Source organism: Panthera pardus, unplaced genomic scaffold (genome assembly GCF_024362965.1).
Source record: "Panthera pardus isolate Hobbes unplaced genomic scaffold, ASM2436296v1 HiC_scaffold_21, whole genome shotgun sequence".
In the NCBI taxonomy this organism is placed as follows: domain Eukaryota; kingdom Metazoa; phylum Chordata; class Mammalia; order Carnivora; family Felidae; genus Panthera; species Panthera pardus.
Genome location: NW_026526777.1, coordinates 20,740,937 through 20,759,082, shown reverse-complemented (window position 1 = coordinate 20,759,082; position 18,146 = coordinate 20,740,937). Strand labels below are relative to the sequence as shown.

The 18,146-nt window shown below is 37.0% G+C and overlaps 1 long non-coding RNA gene across 2 annotated transcripts in view; it reads right to left on the bottom strand.

Annotated features, from left to right (window-relative positions):
- The window catches only part of LOC109276559 (uncharacterized), a 95,101-nt gene that overhangs the window by 14,774 nt on the left and 62,181 nt on the right, over positions 1-18,146 (bottom strand). The window lies entirely within an intron of this gene.

Here is an 18,146-nt window from a genome sequence, read left to right as displayed (position 1 = left end):
TCATCTGGTTCTACTTTCTGTGGTGGGGAAGTTAACATTAACAGAAAATTCATCTCACTATTTGACTGGGTTGAAATAATGCAGCCACAACATTGAAGCAAAATTGGCATTATTGTAAATTGAAATCATGGTTCCCATTACAGTATAAATCTGATAACCAAAGAGGAATTGATTGGAAGGTAGATATGGAATTTATTTCTTTAAAACACTCAGAATCCTGATCTTCCCTAAGGTGTGACACAGAGAAATTCAAAACAAAAACCCTAAAACAAGACCCATAATTGTGAGGAAAGTTTTCATTGACATGATGGAATTTCAGAAGCGAACAGATGATCAAGTGTTCTGTTCACTACAGAGCATGGGGTTGACCCCAGACATGGCCATACTATGGAGTATTCCAAAGCTAGAATTGTAGCAAGTGAATCCAGTGTGTTTTAAGATGGCATGTCACACACTAAAGAGGAGAGTAGACATGGAGGATTAGGAAAGACAAGATCTATGGGTTTATAAGAATTATTTTAATCTACACAATATTATAAAAAATTATTAAAGAATTTAATTTCAGAAAGAAGATGCTGGGGAGATAAGTTTAAATAATTAAAATTGATTATTTCCAACTCACTTTCCATACTTATTGGAAATTTATATTGAAAGTCATATATGCATATATTTAAAAAGAAAATATAAAAATCAGCGATGCCTTCATTTCAATGTTAGATATTAGAAAAAACCTAGAAAATTAAATCTAAAGAATATAAAAGGAAGAAAATGATAGAATAGCAGAAAAATGATGAATAGAAGAACACACAAGGGATTAATAAAGTCTAAGTAGCTATGTTAGAAAGATCAATAAAATTGTTAAATCTTTAGCAGATGTTATATGTAATGGTGAAATATTAAAAACTTCTCCATTCACATCAGGAACAAGGCTAGCATGATGTTGTCACTACTTTATTTTCTAGTATAATGGAGGCTCCAAGCAATGCAGTAAGACAAAGAAAAAAAAAATTAATGTTAGCAAAGTAAGACATGAAATTGATATTATTTGCAGAAGACAAAATTATATGTATAGAAAATTCAAGAGATTTTACACATAATTACTAACAACTAAGAAAAGAACTTAGCAAGTTTGCTGACTCCATCCAGGGTATAGAAATCATTGCATTTATATATATCAGTAACACAGAAAAAATTTAAGAAAAAGATACTATTTAAAGGAATACAAAAAATCCAAATACCTAACTCTAAATATGTGCAAGAAGTCTATGTAGAAAATTGTAAAATATCTTTTAGTGGAATTAAATGAAACCCATCAGTACTGAATTCATGGATTCTAAGATTCAGTTTTGTAAAATTGGCAATTTTAAGGAAGTTTGTTAATGCTTTTCAGTCTAAATCCTAGCAGATTTTTGTTGTTTCAGGGGTTTGGTTTGTTAGCTTGTGTGCATGTGTGTAGGTATAAATTAAAAAGCAGTTTTTATTTCAAGGTTGGGAGTCAACTTTTTTCATGAGTCTCATATATTTTTTCTAATACTTGAAAAATTTATAAGCCTCAAGCACTGTGTCTATAGCACCTAATGAGTAAAAAGTCCCCTTTTATGATCCCAGGCTCATGGTATTCTCACTAGGATACTACTGTGTACTTCTGCCTCTGTTGTAGAGACTCATGGACTGTTTAATTCTCTTCTAAATTAAAAAAAAATTATGCGTGTGTTGTTGAGTTGTTTGCTTTAAAATGCATATCGGTAGAGGGTGGAGAATTGTGCCTATTAATTTTAGGAAACTATGAAGTTAAAATAAGCACATGATATTTTATCTGACATTTGTGTGCTTATATGTTAAGCATATTTATTCTACCCTCTTCATTGGTTGCTGCAACAGAAGAAACATGTTAAAAAAATATGGCTTCTACTCATGGGCATTCAAAAAGCAAACCAAGAATATACTGCTTTTCCTGGTACTGATTTTCCACTGTACTTGTCTACCCTCTAGTGGTTGAACAGCAAAGTCCAAAATAAGATTCCACAGTCAAGAATCAGATGATTCATTTTTGAGAAACTATTATTATTATTTTTAAGTTTAGCCTAATTCTCTGTGTAACATGTTATTAAATTTAGAAATCTACTACATGTCAATAGCATAGACATTAACATACACCTGTTCAATGCTGTTACAGGTGGTATTGTAAAGTAGGTAAGATATTTTAGCTTACTCCTAAGCTAAAAGACTAATACCAAAATGATGCAAAAATTGATAAAAATAACAAAAAATAACAATGGCATTAAACACAAATAACAACACAGATAAAATTTATTGAGCACTTACTCATTGTGGTATGCACTTTCCACACATCATCTCATTTTATCTACATAGTAGTTCCAGAAGCAGGTTATCATTTTACAGGTAGGGAAACTCAGGCTTAATGTATTTAAGCAACATGATTAAAGTCAAATATAAATACTGATAATGTCTAATATTTTAAAAGCAATTTTTAAGTATCAGAAACATTGTTAAGCAGTTTTTATGTCTGTGTTAGGGTTTAGAGTAGGAAATAGAAACCACTCTGGAAAGTTAAAGTGGAAGTAGGTTAAGACGGGTAATGAGGTCCCTACAATCAGAGGGAGGACAGGAGGAGTAGGTTTTTGGGTGGACCGTCTGGGATGACTGTTGAAACAATACAAAACCAATTCACTAGGAAGTTCCACCTCTGAGGCTGTCACTGTTGTAATGCCTCAAATCTCACAACACTGAAAAATCTGGAAAACGGACTCATTTCCTGCAGCATAAAAGCTTCCTATTTCTAATGCCTTTCTGCCAGCAGAGATCCCCAGCTTCTTGCTGACATCCAACTTCTGTCTCTGATTGGTAGAATACAGTTCACATCCAGAATCCTCGCTGCCAAGGAGTCGAGGAAATGTAGTGTTAAGCTTCCCATATGGGAAGCTTATGGACCAGAAAGAGGCATAGAAAAGGGTGGGGTTGGGCGCTGGGGACAATTGACCACATCAGGCACAACATGTTATCCTGTGTAGTCCCCACGGAGATAAGTATTTTTGTTTCTCCATTTTGTAGATGAGGAAATAGAGGCACTAGCAAGTGAAATAATATTCTGGAAAGTCAGAATAGAAAATGATATCACTTTTATTCCAAAGCACAGCACATCCCACTATCTTGATATGATCGTACTACGTCATCATTAACTCTATGTTGGAATAACAGGGAACCTACACACACACACACACACACACACACACACACACACACACACACTTTTCCTCACACTTTTTATCAGGATGAGAATCAGATTCAAAGAGAAGTGATTTAGTGCCTTTAGTGTCTCCTGAGTTGAGTGGGTTTCCTGGGCTTGGGATAAAAAGATGCAAAATCAAAATACAACTCTCCTGCTCATATTCTTTCAGGAAAAAGAACTATGTTCGTTAATACTTACAAATTTTCTAGGCAAAGGGAGCTAATGGCATTGCTGGCACTAGAAGGTGACTGTGGTTGGCATATTTGGAGGAATTGAGGGGTATTATCTACTTAAGCAGAAGAATGTTATGGGGTGGAGACAGGAGATAGCAAAGTAATAGATGCTGTTCCTGTCTCTCACCAAGTCACCTCTCCACTCCATGTGCTCACCAGACAAGGTTCTCCAGCTTCTGAGGTGGATATGGATCCACATCAGGCCAGTCTGATTTCTCTTGTTGGGAATGAGAACCTTGACAATAGACATATAGGGACAGAAGACAGTTATAACTGAAAAAATTTGGTGGCAATGTTTGACGCAGTCTTTTGATGACTACACCTCAAAGAAATGCCCATGATTCCTATGGAGATTGCCGATTTGTATATCTTCTGAGGTAGTTTTTCTGGTATATATATATATATATATATATATATATATATACACAAGCCAGAAGATGCTGGCTTGTATTTGCAAGGCAGTTTGAAATATTGGGCTTGTTCTCATCCAAGAGTGTATTAGAAGCACTCAAAAGGCTTTATAAAAACTCATAACCTAAGGCTATACCCCTGGCAGTTGTGATTTAATGCACCTGAATGGATACAGTGGGGCTCAAAAAGGCGTATTTTGAAAATTCTCTGGAGTGATTCTAAACCTCACCCTAGTTGTGAATTAGCCTAGAGTGGATTGTGCTGTGATCTCTTTATGAGAGAGCTGACAGAAGACAGCGTTGTAATAGCAAATTGAATAAGATAATGTCATGAGTTAGTAATGTCAGTTTCCTGGATTAGAAATAGCTTATTTAAATTTTAGGAGTTGGAGAGTTAAAAATGTCAGAATCAAGAATGTTATATTCTTAAGGAAATTAATTCTAGTCCTTTTGAAGGGCACCTGGCATTTAAAAAAGGGGTGTCTACAAAACAGCGAAAGTGCCTCCAAGTGGCCAAAGTCTATATTACATTTTATTGAAAATAAGATACACATTTAAAAACTGAGCAGAGAGGAAAGAGTTTTTTGGAGTCTAGGATTTTAATTGAAGATGTTAGGAACTGCAGTTTGAAAAGGAGATATGTATACAATGAGATGTGTCTTTTAACTGAAATTGCCTGCAAAAATTGGTGATGAATTATTTTCATACTCAAACCTCAGGTGTGCTAGGGACATACATCACCTTCTAAGGTCCATGTTCCACCTTTAATTAGGTTTTCTTCTTGGAATCTGGAATGACCTCCTTAGACTTACTTGACATTGAAATTCACAAGGATTATACCTTTAGGGGACACTGAAAAATAATTACACATTTTATGAGTCTTTATTTGTTAATAATGAAAACTATTTATTGCTTTAGCCAATAAATATTAATTCAGCAGCTATTTTGTGCCATAATTGCTTTGGGCATTGGGATCATTGGGATCACAAGATTCAACTAAATGAAAAAGATCTCTGCCCTCAGAGATGTATGTGGTGTATATGTGAAGAGAAGACAAACGATACCAGGGCACCTGGGTGGCTCCGTTGGTTAAGTCTCCAACTCTTGAGTTGGCTCTGGTCATGATTTCACAGTTGTGAGACTGAGTTCCACGTCAGGCTCCTGCTGACAGCATGGAGCCTGCTTAGAATTCTCTCTCTCTTCCTCTCTCTCTGCCCTTCCCCCATCCGCAGTCTCTCTCTCAAAATGTAAATAAATAAATACAGGTTATTTGAAGTTCTCAGAAAGAAACTTGGACATGCGATAGAATCTGGTGGGAGTACTGGCAACTTTTGATGGGATTGGCAGTGACAGACTGTTAGAGTTGTTGTTTGAGTCAAGATATGAATAAAGAAAAGTGACTTCTATGGAAAATAGGGAAAGAGCAGGAGGGAAAGAACTGAGCATGTTTACAGCCGACACACATGAGAAATGGGGCAAATGGGTCAATATGAGGCAGACACGAACCAGATCTTGTTCACCGGACTTTATTCCAAGTTCACTGGGAAACCATTGAAGGATTTTGAACAGTGGGGTGTGAAATAAGTCAACTGGATTTGCATTAAAAAATAACTCTTGTGCTGTGGGGAGTATTGCTTAAAGAGGGGCAGCAAGTGAAACAAAGACATCAGCTAGGAAGCTATTGCAGTAGACCAAGCAGGAGAAGATGCTGGCTTGAACTAAGATGGAGTGAAGTGGACACATGCAAGATAAATATCTGAGGGGCAAATCTGACAGATCTTGTTAATGACCTAGGTGTGAAGGATAAAGGAAGGACAGAATGAAGATTGCTCTGTAATATTTGTCTTGAGTAACCGTGTGGAGGGACTTGCCCTTTATTGTGATACATAATACAGAAGCAGAGCCTGGGATAGGGTAGGAAAGAAAATTTTCTGTCTTGGACTTGTTACCTTTTAGATGCATGTGGTGTATATGCTGAAGTGTCAGTAGGCAGCTACCTACAAAAGTTAGCACTCAGAACAGCATTGAGAACTGGGGCTATCCATTTGGCAATACTAATCTAAGCATATGTGTTATTTAAAGCCATGGAAGTGAATGAAATGTTCCAGTAAGAAGTTAGAAAATCAAAAGTAACCTGAATTGAACCTGGAGAATTATAACTTTTTAGGTCAGGTGGATGAAGTGAAGTCATCAATGGTGACTAAGATGAGTTATGGTGAAAAGCAGAAGAGTATGATGTTGCAGAAATAAAGGATAGTGTTCAGGAATGAGTGAGTGGCCAATTACACAGAAGTTGTGTGTCAACTAAGACAAGAATTGAGAAATGTCTACAGAATTTGGCTACATGGAATTGTGAGACCTTTATAAGAACGATGTCAATAGAAAAAAAAGAACGATGTCAATGAGTGATGTGGAGGAAAGCCAGATTAGAATAGATTCGAGAGTGAAGATGTAATATAGAAAGAGATATCAAGCAGAAACCTTCAAGAATTTTCCTGTAATAGGGAGCAAAGAAATAGGTGGCAACTTAAGATTTTTCAAGTAGTTTTTTTTCTCAAATGGTAGTTACAAAAGTATGTTTTTGCAGTTAATGGGTCAGCACCCCAACAGAGAAAAACATCCACTGAAAGTAGACGACGTAGAAATGAAGTCCTTAAGAAAGTAAAAGGGGATATCAACCAAAGTCACATGGAAGGAGGGACCAGTCCTTTTATGTAAGAGAGGCAGGAGAGACAGAGACCATGGCTTTAGACATGTATCGTATTTACCTTTAACAAATTCTGCTCGACCATCTTTAAAAGTCTGGTACTTCTGAGCTATGAGATCACATTCTTTGCCAAAAATTTTTTACACTTTCCAAAATTTGGGAAATATTTGGCTAAATGAACTTTCTGTACTGTGGGACTTTTCAGACTCTTTGATCTGCTCATCTGTATTGTAAAGAGTTTATAGATTGCAACAAATCCCAAACTGATTTGACATATAAGTCCTTTCTCATGAACCACTCTTTATGTCCAGGAAGAAGTTTTCTAAGGAACATACTTCAGGGGATTCTGAATAATCAAAAGGACTAGAGTTTTGTTTTGTTTTTTTACTAAAACTGATTTTTAAAAAGGTCTTTTTTTCTTTATATTCTTTTTCATAAAACCCATTTTTCTAGCACTCAAATAAAAGGAAGAAGGAGATTATATGGTAAATATGTGGACACATGTTATTTTTAGCTATTCCTTGACTTTTTCTTAATAAACAAAACCCTAGCAATGTAAGCATGACTTTTTACCTGATATAGTTTGATTAATATCTATTGCTTTTTGTTACTGTTTTGTATTTGTTTGCAACACGTTGCCCTTATTATTTGTTCTTATTTTTGTTTTCAACTCTTTTTCTGCCTTTTGTGGTCTTAACTGAGCATTCTATGAAAGTCCATTTTCTCTCCTTTTTAGCCTATCAGTTATACCTCTTTAAAAAATTTTTAATCGTTGCCCTAGAGTTCTCAATATACATTTGTAATAAATCCTAGCCTACTTTTAAGTAACACTAGATCACTTCATAGCTAATGTGAATACCATATAATAAAACAATTCCTGATTTTTCCCTCCTGTCCCTTGCATCATTGCCGCTATTCACTTCTCTTACACATAAACATCTTAAATGTGTATGTACATAAGATATATACATAAGCACGTGTCCTTGATACATTGTTGCTATTATTTTGAACAAACTGTTACTTTTTAGATTAATTAAGAATAACATGGGGTGCCTGGGTGTCTCAGTCGGTTAAGCGTCTGACTTCGGCTCAGGTCATGATCTCAAGGTCCGTGAGTTCAAGCCCTGCATCGGGCTCTGTGCTGACAGCTCAGAGCCTGGAGCCTGTTTCAGATTCTGTGTCTCCCTCTCTCTCTGACCCTCCCCCGTTCATGCTCTGTCTCTCTCTGTCTCAAAAATAAATAAATGTTAAAAAAAATTAAAAAAAAAAAGAATAACAGAAATAATTTTTTTAAGTAGGCTTCACACCCAGTGCAGAGCCCAATGCAGGTCTTGAATTCACAATCCCAGATCAAGACCTGAGCTGAGATCAACAGTTGGACACTTAATGAACTGGGTCACCCAGACTCCCAAGAGAAATAATTTTTGTGTTTGCCTTCACTTATTCCTTCTTCAATGCTCTTCCTTTCTTTATGTAGATGAGTTTCTGACCCATATTATTTTCCTACTCTCCAAAGAATTTTTTTTTTTTTTTGGCATTTCTTGCAAGGCAGATCTGCTGGCAACAAATTCCCTCAATTTTTGTTTATTTGAGAAAGTCTCTATCCTTCATTCTTGAAGAATAATTTTGCAGGGTATAGAATTCTAGGTTGGTGGCTTTTTTCTCTCAACATTTTATTTCACTCCACTTTCTTCTTGCATGTTGGATGTAATTCTTGTCTTTTTTCTTCTATAGGTAAAGTCTTATTCCCTGATTTCTTTCAAAATTTTTTCCTTATCTTTGAGTTTTTGTAGTTTAAAATGATATGCCTAGGTGTAGGGTTTTTTTTAAGTTTATTTATTTATTTTGAGAGAGAGAATGCACACACATATGCATGTGCATGTATGAGCCAGGAAGGGGCAGAGAGAGAGGGAGAGAGAATCCCAAGCAGGCTATGCACTAACAGTGCAGAACCCAACATTGGGCTTGATCTCACAAACAGTGAGATCATGACCTGAGCCTAAATCAAGAGTCAGAAACTCCACAGACTGAGTCACCCAGACACCTCTAGGTGTAGGTTTTTATCCTACTTGTGTTCTCTGAGCTTTCTCAGTTTGTGGGTAGGTGTCTGACTTTAATTTGGGGAATTGTCAGTCATTATTGTTTGAGGTTTTTTCCTGTTTCTTTCTGTCTTTCTTTTCCTTTTGATGTTCCCGTTACATGTATATTAAACCTTTTGTAGCTGTCCCACGACCTTGGATATTCTGTTCTGTTTTCTTCAGAAAACCTTCTTTTTGCTTTTCAGTTTTGAAGGTTTGTACTGAGATATCCTCAAGCTCAGAGATTTGTCTTCATCTGTGTCCAGTCAACTTATAAGTCCATTGAAGGCATTCTTCATTTCTATTACAGTGTTTTTAATCTCTAGCATTTCTTTTTGGCTATTTTGTAGGATTTCCATCTTGCTTCTTACATTGCCCATCTCTTCTTACATGATGTCTATTTTATTCATAAGGTCATTATGAATGATATTCAAAGGTCATTAGAGACCTTTGCATATTAACCCTAATTGTTTTAAATTCCCAGTCTGATAATTTCAACACCCTGCCATGTCTGGCTCTGATGTTTGCTCCGTCTCTTCAAATTGTTCTTTTCGCCTTTTCGTATGCTTTGTAATTTTTTTCTTGACAACTGGTCATGGTGTACTGGGTATAAGGAACTGCTGTAAACAGGATGCTAGGAATGTAGTGTTGAGGTGTGAGAGGAGAGGAATATTTCTCTAGTCCTGTGACTACACCTCAGTTTTTATTGAGACTGTGCCTCTAGACTGTGAACTTCACAAGAATTTCTGTTTTTTTTCCTTCCTCTCTTAGGTGGGACAGGATGGCTAGAGTGGGCTGGAGTTGGGTATTTTCCTCTCCTAGACCAGTTAGACTCTGATAATGTCCCATCAGGTTAGGCACTGGTTAACTAGTTTCCCCTGAGTGCAGCCTTGTTAAGGAGAACAGAATGCAAGATGGTTCCCTATCCCTGCCCTCTGCTGGAAACCCAAGGGGATTTTTCTCTGATATTTATTACGGGAACCTGGTTGAGCTCCTGGAGATAAATGTCACAAAATTGTGGGGCTCCCTATGACTGTGTCTACCTGGCATTTTTAACTCTCACAATTGTTCCTACTGAGTCTCCAGCAATTTGTTAATTAATGTGCAGGGATCCTGCCCCTGCACTTGTTCCCATAGGTGTTTCAGCTCTTGGGCTTCTGCCTCGGTTCCCTTTATTTGACTTTTGTCTCTTCAGTCTTGGGTGCAGTGATTTGCCCTGTGTCCTCATCTCTCTCATAGATCCAAGAACAGTTGTTAATTTTTCACTCTGTTCATAGTTTCACTTGTTGTTAGGATGGCATGGAAACTTCCAAGTTCCTTACACGTGGAACTAAAAACCAGAGTCTCACCCTTTCTTTTTCTTATATATGATACAAAACTGTGAATGAAAATCCCTTTGTTTACAAAGAGAAATAAAAATGCATCACAATCAAATGTCACCTATGCTTTGAATATAGTAAGATTTAGGAACTCTCAAACTGCCTAATATACTGTAGCATCTTCCTGATAGAAGGCATTTCACAAATACTTTACTGAATGAGTAAATAAATGCATGAGGTTCCATTAACTGTGACCATGTATTATTAAATATAAAGAAATCCAGTTCACTTGCAGTATTTAGAATAGTTTGAATTATCTACCTATTCAATCTACTACTATATTGGAATGGTAGCAATGGTTTTACTGTTAGAATAGATTCTGGAATTGGGTGGTGGGAAGGAAATTGCATTTTCCCTTCCCTAGATGAATTAAAAACCTTACTTTTTAAAATTAATATTCTAATTAATTAAATAGTAGATATTTAACTACTCAAGGTCTCATTTTTAAATCCATGGTGGAAACTGGCAGAACAATCTGTACATAGTAAGGACTCAGCAAATATTTGTTTAATTTAATTAGATTTTTCAAAAGGACCTGCCTTGATTAAACTTAGTACAAAAACTACATATATTTGTTTCATTTCAGGAAACCCAGGAAGGCCCAATTACTGCAAATCATTTTCATATGGAGACCAATAATATCTGAGATTCTGCCTCAGAACATTGCTTATTTACTCATCAAATGTGGATGAAATATTTATTATGTGCAAGCCACTCTGCTAGGTGTGGTGAATGCAAAGAACAATAGTCTAGAGTCTGGTGCAGAGAGCCAAGACTGTAAATAATAATCACCTATCTTGTCGTCTATATTTAGTTTTTGACAAGTGATTTTTATCTGTATTTTGTTAGTGTGTTCCTCTCCACATCTTCCTCCTTCTCTTAGTTCTTTTTTTTCCCCACCCTTATTGTTCTTAGTATTGTTTATTCTGGAAAGACAAACAGTTCTGAAGAGTTGGAAGAGGCATCAGAGAGGAGGGTGGGCTTGCAGTTTATTGAAATTCGAACAGCCTTTTCCAAATGTTTTCTCAGTCTCCTGTGTTCTAAGGTAGTAAGAAGGTCCCCTGGGGCTCTGGGAAATCTAATATATTTCTGTTTTAGTATGGTATGGTGTGTGTGTGTGTGTGTGTGTGTAGATGCATGTGCGTGCATCTGTGTGTTTGTCTACACGGGCCCACATAGAAGATCTTTTTTTCCTTTCCAGCTGTCCAAGATCAGAAGCTTTAGGGTTGTGTATTACCCATATTTTATTCTCTATGCTGTTACTCCTAATGCAAAGACAGCTTTTCTACATATTTCCTCTTTCAGTTCCATCTTCCTGGACACTTGTTGGAAACAAAGCTCCTACTGACCATCGCCCACTGGAACCTTGCTGTTTTAACAAGGAGGCCATTTTTTGCCCCCAGAGGATGAACTCAAGGCTGAGTACGCTGCCTGGATTTTGGAGAGATATTGTCCAAACTTTCAATGCTTTGGTCTAATTTTTGTTTATATTTTAAATTAAGTTTACTTATGTATTTTGAGAGAAAGAGTGAGACAGCAAGCTCACACAGTGGGGGGAGGGGCAGAGGGAGAAAAAGAGAGACTGTCAAGCGGGCTCTGTGCTGGAACCCACAAACCGGGAGTTCATGACCTGAGCCAAAACCAAGAGTGAGTCATTTAACTGAGCCACGCAGGCGCCCTCCTTGGACTAATTTTCATTGCAGTTTGGAGCTTGTCTTTATTTGTTTTCATCCAGGGGTATGGACTTTCATTACTGTTTATTGAAAATGAAGTGGTCTTTTGGCTGTTTTCTTTGTTATTTTTGGATAGTTTCTAAGAAGGAGAGGGGCAAAGAACCTTTTGCTCTGCCTTCTCTTCCTAAAATTCTCTTAGAAGGCTTAAAATATAGTTGTGATAAGGGGCACCCGGCTGGCTCATTTGGTAGAACATGTGACTCTTGGTCTTGGGCTTGTGAGTTCGAACCCCATGTTAGGTGTAGAGATGACTTAAAATGAACAAATAAAAACTTAAGCAAAGTAGTTGTGATGAGACTGAGGGAGAAAAACCTGGAATTGTTTTAAAAATTGTTAGTGATAGAATATTAGAGTTTAAGATTTAAGAGGTGAAGTTTTAGATGGTGACAAATTCAAATATACTTATTGTATCAGAGGTAGAGTGGAGATGAAAAACAATGGAGATGAAAAGGTAAGGAAATTGTCAAGCTGGGGCATTGATTTCATCTTCCATATGAGAGTTGAAGAATAATTCCAGTAATTGGGGTTCAAGAGGCTGTGCATTATATAATGAAGTTCTTAGAGAAGGTGTCTGACTTGAAAGCTATGGGACAGGAAATGAGTAAACGTGCAAACATTTTATGCTGTGTTTAAGAGAGAAGCTACATCCTATGACAGTTTGAGAGAAAAATCACATAACAGATGTAGTAAGCAAGGACAGGCTTAGGGTGGCAATGTCTGCATGCATCAGCAAGAGCCGGCTGGAAGCTGGGAGGATGACAGATTGCTGGAGGTGTATCTCTGTTAAAAGAAATGGCTTCTGCTTTTCCATCAGTCACAGGGAGCATCAGCAGTGTCTGGGCTTCTGCCTTTCCGGGCATTTTTCATGATACAAAGAAACTGCTAAAATCTGTTGGGGGGAATTTCTGATTTCATTAAATCTTCACAGTTATATTTTTGCTGCTTCCTAAGTAATTACAGAGTAAGAAAAAAATATGATTAGAAACTAATTGTGGCCGCTGCTTCTTTCTAATGGAATTGCTGAGGTTATCTCTGGGGTAGATAGTTCTTTTGCTGATGAAAAGACACTAAGATAGACTCTTACCGCATTTTTACTTAGAAATGTGATGCTATGCATGTGGTTTGGATTCAGTAGGCGAGAGAAAGACAGACATGAACTGTTGACAATATAAATGAGAGGAATTTTGACTTACTGGGAGTGAACAAGAAGAGGTCATTTAAGAGACAAGTTGAACTAAAAGGGATGAAAACCTCAAAAAGTGATGGGAAGCAGGGGATTTATGGTTAGTTATGGACAATGATGAATATTTCTGCAGCAGAGTAGTGATAACAAATGTCTAGAAATGGCGATGTCTTCCACTGTATGTAGTGTTTCATTTCCATTCCATACATCCCCATCCATTACTGCCAAGTTTCTATGGAAAGTTTTTTGTGTAGCACAGCCCTGTGTTATTTATAATTTGAAGATTACAGGCTAGTACTGGGTTTGGTCAGGACTGGATAAGGTTCTGTGTGGCAGAAAACTTGAAAGAAGATAGCTGAAATATGATGGGAAATTTGTTTACTTCACACATAAAGAATTCTAGAGGAAGGCGGTCTAAGCAGGTATGTGGACTCCATGGTCATCAGGGACCTGTGCTCCTACATGTCCATCCTGCTACCCTGAGGGTATAGCCCTTATCCTTGCACTTGGATGCAGTTGCTACAGCAGCACATCGAATCTGCATTATTACTGCATTCCAGAGGCAGTATGGAGAAAGGGAGGAAGAAGAGCATATTTCCTTTTTCCTTAAAGATTTCTGGAAGTTCCACATAACACCTTTATTTACACAGAAATTTCTACAGATTTTACTTACCAGTACTTAGAGACAAGGAAGGCTGGGAAACCAAAACTTTCAGCAGTTTTTCTAGGTAAAAATGAATATTCTTTTATTTTGAGAGACAAGATGAGAATGTGTGGTTGGAAGGCAAGGAGGTGTTTCTGCTACAGAAAGATGAAATCCAGCAGGAAGGGGCAAGTGGGTCATCTGGGAACCATTGCTGGATGACTCAGTCCACAGTGGAGAACCAAACCATAAAGTGGACTGGCTCAGAAAAGAAACAGAACAATAAAACATGTTTATTGCAGCATTATTTACAACAGCCAATATATAGAAACAACCCAAGTGTTCATTGATAGGTGAATGGAGAAAGAAGATGTGATACACACACACACACACACACACACACACACACACACACACACACACACTAGAATATTACCCAGTCATTAAAAAAAATGAGATCTTGCCATTTGCAATAGCATAGATGGACCTAGATATTATAATAAATGAAGTAAGTCAGACAGAGAAAGACAAATACCATGATTTCACTTAAATGTGAAATCTAAAAAAAACAAAGCAAATAAACAAACAAAAAGCAGAAACAAACCATAAATACAGAGAACAAACTGATGGTTGCCAGAAGAGAGGGGAGTGGGGAGATGAGTAGAATGGGTGCAGGGGAGTGGGAGAGATAAACTTCCAGTTATGGAATGAATATGTCACAGGGACAAAAAGCTCAATGTAGGGAATCTAGTTAATAGTATTGTAGTTGTGTTGTGTGGTGACAGATGGTAGCAACATTTATGAACATAGCGTATTGTAGAGACTTGTTGAATCACTGTGTTGTACACATGGAACCGATTTAACATTGTGTGCCAACTATACTTTGGTAAAAAAGGAAGTATTAGCTCCACATAATTATGCTATAGAGTATCATGGATTTTTATGTTCTTCCTCAAAAAATCAATGTGTTCTCTCATTTCTTTTGCTATAAAACCGGTTTAAGTATTTTTCTCAGTGTGATAACAGTTGATCAAATTTTCATTGAAAAAGTTTAGGCTAAAACAAGAAGCGTTGCCAAATCTCACATTTTCAGGATTGACTTAAGCAATTTCCTGGTATGAGTCAAGGTTCAGTCAGAAAAATAAATGATGATGGTGTTTCAGAAAGGAATAAATTTAATACAGTGAACTAGTGACTTCAAAATACATAGTGGGGCACCTGGGTGGCTCAGGCGTTTGAGCATCTAGCTATTGATTTTGGCTTAGGTCATGATCTCATGGCCGTAAGATCAAGCCCTGCTTTGGACTGTGTGCTGACAGCGTGGAGCCTGTTTAGGATTCCCTCTTTCTCCCTCTCTGCCCCTCCATTGCTCTCGCTGTCTCAGTCTCTCTCTCTCTGAAAAAAAAAATGTAGGAGGGCTTGGAGGAGCAGTGATTATGGGAAACACTCACTGTTACTCAGTTTTATCACTAACCATGAAAGGATTAGGAAGGTCCAGGAATCACAGGGATCTCCCACTAATGATCTCAGCTCACCACTGCACCAGATAAATCACTTACCAAGGGTCTGAAGAAGCTACAAAGAATCACTTCCATTGGAGCCCATGAAGTCTCCTTACTGGACAAAAAATAATGATTTCTACTTCTTTCAAACTTTGTGACCTCTGCTTAGTAAACTCTAACCCAGAAATCTGATTTCAGGGGATTCTTGGAAATGCATTTTCCTAGACCTCCAGTCACTTTGATACGAGGAAAGCAAGAAAAAAAATAAAGGTGCACATTGGTTGTTCTCAAAAAAATAATATGCAATACAGTCACTCCTTTGGCTATTAACCATCCATATAGACCCTACTACGTATATTTAAATTTTAAAACAATAAAAATAACCTCCTTAAAAAAATCTCATTGCATATTAACATAAATAATATACTTTAATGAAATAACTGTATTTCCCAGATAAAAATTTAGTGAAAAGAGTGGCAGTGTTTTACATTTTGCAAATCTCTCTAATACTGGCCTAATAGAGGACAGTTGGGTTGTCATATCCATTTCTGCATTCTATCATTTGTGATGTGTTTCTCTGGTTGAAGAAAATGAAAAAAAATCCAGGTTTGCACATATATAAGTAGCTGAAAAGGGAGGAGACTTTATAAATAATTTTGAATAGTTTTCTTTGACACTATACCTAAACTCAGTAAAGAGTAATTACTTCAAGGTTAACTGTAATGTGGAATCTGAAACTATATCAATAAACTTTTCATTACATTGAAATCCATTGGTGTACCCATTGGTCTATTATGTAACTTAAATGCAGTTTTTACCCATGCATGATCCTGTAATGATGCATGGGGCATTTGGAAAATATTATGAATTGTGCAGATCTTCCAAATGTGGATGAATTTCATTATACTATGTCATGAAATTTCACTGATACTACTCCCAAATTCATCAGAAAAGTCTGTATATTGGAAAGCTGGCAAGCTAATTGAAGCTTTCGCTTGAAGCTTAAACTGTGTTATTGGCAATGAATACCGTCAGTTGTTTTATGTGACAGGCTCACTTTGACCATTTTTGAGGAAATGTCAGCCATATATCCAAGTTTAAGTATTGATGTTAGATTTCCAGTTACTCTTTTCAGAAGTGATGTTTCCTGAACATGGTATAGTTCAGCTCAGAACTCAAACAGTGGCACAAATGTTTTCCTCATGACAACCATCATACTTTGCTGTACAACAGAAATGCTTTATGTGTACTTCCCATTTGGTCTCACAGAGTATTATGTACTCAGAAGTTTAGATTTAATAATAAAATTTTTTTGTGCTTCTGTGAGGATATTTTTAAATGAAAATGGATGTATTGGCATTGAACAAAATGACCATTATACAGCTTGGTACCACTGCCTTGATTCATTCTAAATTGCCAGCTGTTAGATCCCTCACTGTTCTGCACACTCAGTACTAAGGTCAACACAGTGAAAATGGTAAATAAGCTCTTAGTCTTGTTATTGAAATGGCTGTGACCTCGATTGGACCCACTGAAAGGGTCTTGGGGATCCTTAGGGTCTGCAGACCACATATTGAAAACGGCTAAAGCATTCAATGATACGTTTGACATAACCAGCACCTAATCACATTTTAGTGCTCAGTTCAATTTTTGAGATCCTTGAAAGTTGATAGTTTTGTATTCTTAATCTCAAAAAAATAGCTTATTGGACAAAATTGTATTTTGATGGTTAAAAATGTCCATTAAGTGATTGAATGCCTAATTTTATCCCTTTCCTGAAAATCCATTTCCACGGTGAATATAATTCATAGAGCAACAGACAGAAGACCGCACTCTCTGAGCTCCATTTGGTGAAAGATAGTGGGATCAGACAAAAATAAAAGTTGTCATTTAATATACTATTTATAATGATATCTTAATGTTTATCAAATTTTCTTCATTGATTTCTGAATTCTTATTCCTTTAAAAAAAGTGTTTCAATTATTTATTGAGTTAGACCTCATTATCTGGTGAGATAGATTATTTTTGTGCAGTGAGTATATCTTACATAGAGTAGGAATTGGATTTTTTAAAAAAATTTATTTATCTGTTTTGAGAGAAAGGGAGACAGAGAAAGAGAGAGAGAGACAGAGACAGAGAGAAAGAACACAGAGGAGGGGCAGAGAAAGAATCCCAAGCAGCCTTTGCACTGTCAGCACAGAGCCTGATGTGGAGCCATGAGACCATGACTTGAACCAAAACCAAGAGTCCAACACTTAACTGACTGAGCCACTCAGGCACTCCATGATTTTTTTCCTAAATAGTCACCTGTGTTTCTCCCTTACTAGCCACAGGGAAGGATTTTACTGGGGTGCCCAGGAAGATCTCTTTTAGCAAATTTGTTCACCTTTTCTTCTTTCCTGGAAAGTCCATTGGCTATTCATTCTTTGAAGCTGCCAGCTTCCTTCCGACCCTCCGGTTTCTCCTCAGGTGTGTTTGCAGAGCACTCAAATCTCTCTTGTTCTCTTCTGCTTGTAGAAAATAAGCCTACAGACCCTTATTTATTTTTATATATTAACTAAAACTCGATATGGAAGATATTAAGAATTGAAAAGTCAATTCAATCATCCCGTCTTCCTTCTGTCTTATTTGAGCTGAATTGTTTCCGTTACATATGTTCTGTCACCTGGGTTCTACCACTATTTCTCCATAGTAAGCCCAACTGGTATTCACTGCCTTTACCCTTCATTTTAGATTTTTCCGGTTCAGGTCTTGAACATTTTTTAAATCACACATTTAATTACCTTCCATTTTTTCCATCTGCTATGGACTGTATTGTGTCCCCCTCCCACCTGATCCCCCTAAAATCCATATTTTGAAGCCTTAACTCCCAATGTGATGGTATTTGGAGGTGGGGCATTTGGAAGGTAATGAGGTTTAGATGGAGTCGTAAGGGTGGGGCCCCATGATGGGATTACTATCCTTATGAAGAGATACCAGAGAACTTGCTCTCTCTCCACAATGTGAAGACACAGAGAGAGAGTGGCCA